Below are 2,053 nucleotides of genomic sequence, written 5' to 3'. Positions count from 1 at the left end.
CCTCCCTCCCTCCCTCCTTTCCTTCCTCCGTCCCTCCTTTCCTTCCTTCTTTCTTCCGTCCTCCCTCCCTCTTCCCTCCTTTCCTTCCTCCCTCCCTCCTTTCCTTCCTTCCTTCTTTCTTCCTCCTCCCTCCTTTCCTTCCTTCCTTCTTTTTTCCTCCTCCCTCCTTTCCTTCCTTCTTCCTTCCTCCCTCCTTTCCTTCCTCCTTCCCTTAATTCCCTCCTTCTCTCTTTCTTTCCTCCCTCCTTTTTCTTCTTTCCTCTCCCCTTTCCTTCATCCCTCATTTGTTTCCCTCCTTTCCTTCCTTCTTTCCTCCTTTCTTCTTTCCTCTCTCCTTTCCTTCATCCCTCCTTTGTTTCCCTCCTTTCCTTCCTTCTTTCCTTCTTTCCTCCTTTCTTTTTTCCTTTCCTCCTTTCTTCTTTCCTCTCTCCTTTCCTTCATCCCTCCTTTGTTTCCCTCCTTTCCTTCCTTCTTTCCTTCTTTCCTCCTTTCTTTTTTCCTCCCCTCCTTCCTTCCTTCCTCCTCCCTCCCTCCTTCCCTCCTTTCCTTCCTCCCTCCCTCCTTTCCTTCCTTCTTCCTTCCTCCCTTCCTCCTTTCCTTCCTCCCTCCCTCCCTCCTTTCCTTCCTCCCTCCCTGCTTTCCTTCCGTCTTCCTTCCCTCTGTCCTTCCTCCTTTCATTCCTCCCTCCCTCCTCCCTCCCTCCTTTCCTTCCTCCCCCCTCCCTCCTCCCTCCCTCCTTTCCTTCCTTCCTTCTTCCTTCCTCCCTTCCTCCTTTCCTTCCTTCTTTCTTCCCTTCTCCCTCCCTCCTTTCCTTCCGTCTTCCTTCCCTCCTCCCTCCCTCCTTTCCTTCCTTCCTCTTTTCGTTCCTTCCTCCCTCCGTCCTCTTTTCCTTCCATATTTCTTCCCTCCTCCCTCCCTCCTTTCCTACCTTCTTTCCTTCCCTCTGTCCTTCCTCCTTTCATTCCTCCCTCCCTCCTCCCTCCCTCCTTTCCTTCCTCCATCCCTCCTCCCTCCCCCCTCCCTCCTTTCCTTCCTCCATCCCTCCTCCCTCCCTCCTTTCCTTCCTCCCTCCCTCCCTCCGCCCTCACTCCTTTCCTTCCTTCTTTCCTCCTTTCCTTCCTTCCTTCTTCCTTCCTTATGTCCTTCCTTCCTTCCTTCCTTCCTTCATTCCTTCCTTCCTCCCTTCCTCCTTCCTTATATTTACTAACACTACTCACTATAACTTTGTCTCTGTGTTTATATTTACTAACACTACTCACTATAACTTTGTCTCTATGTTTATATTTACTAACACTACTCACTATAACTTTGTCTCTATGTTTATATTTACTAACACTACTCACTATAACTTTGTCTCTATGTTTATATTTACTAACACTACTCACTATAACTTTGTCTCTATGTTTATATTTACTAACACTACTCACTATAACTTTGTCTCTATGTTTATATTTACTAACACTACTCACTATAACTTTGTCTCTATGTTTATATTTACTAACACTACTCACTATAACTTTGTCTCTATGTTTATATTTACTAACACTACTCACTATAACTTTGTCTCTATGTTTATATTTACTAACACTACTCACTATAACTTTGTCTCTATGTCAAATTGACTCCGTCCGTTTTAACTGTTCCTTTTTTCCTTCTTTCCTTCTCTCTTTCTTTCCTCCCTCTTTCCTTCTTTCCTCCCTCCCTCCTTTCTGCTTTCCTCCCATCCTTCCTTCCTTCCTCCTCCTTCCCTCCTTTCCTTCCTCCGTCCCTCCTGTCCTTCCTCCTTTCATTCCTCCCTCCCTCCTCCCTCCCTCCCTCCTTTCCTTCCTCCCTCCCTCCTCTCTCCCTTCCTCCTTCCTCCTCCCTCCCTCCCTCCTTTTCCTTCCTTCCTTCTTCCTTCATTTCAGAGGTCTGTTTGTATATGTGTGTGTACTTGTGTGTGTATGTATGTATATGTGTGTGTGTGTGTGTGTGTGTATATGTGTATGTATATGTGTGTGTGTGTGTGTGTGTGTGTGTATATGTGTGTATGTGTGTATATGTGTGTGTGTGT

Source organism: Scomber japonicus, chromosome 9 (genome assembly GCF_027409825.1).
Source record: "Scomber japonicus isolate fScoJap1 chromosome 9, fScoJap1.pri, whole genome shotgun sequence".
NCBI lineage: Eukaryota > Metazoa > Chordata > Actinopteri > Scombriformes > Scombridae > Scomber > Scomber japonicus.
The sequence above is the reverse complement of the archived record's forward strand: the minus strand, read 5'-3'. Positions refer to the sequence as shown.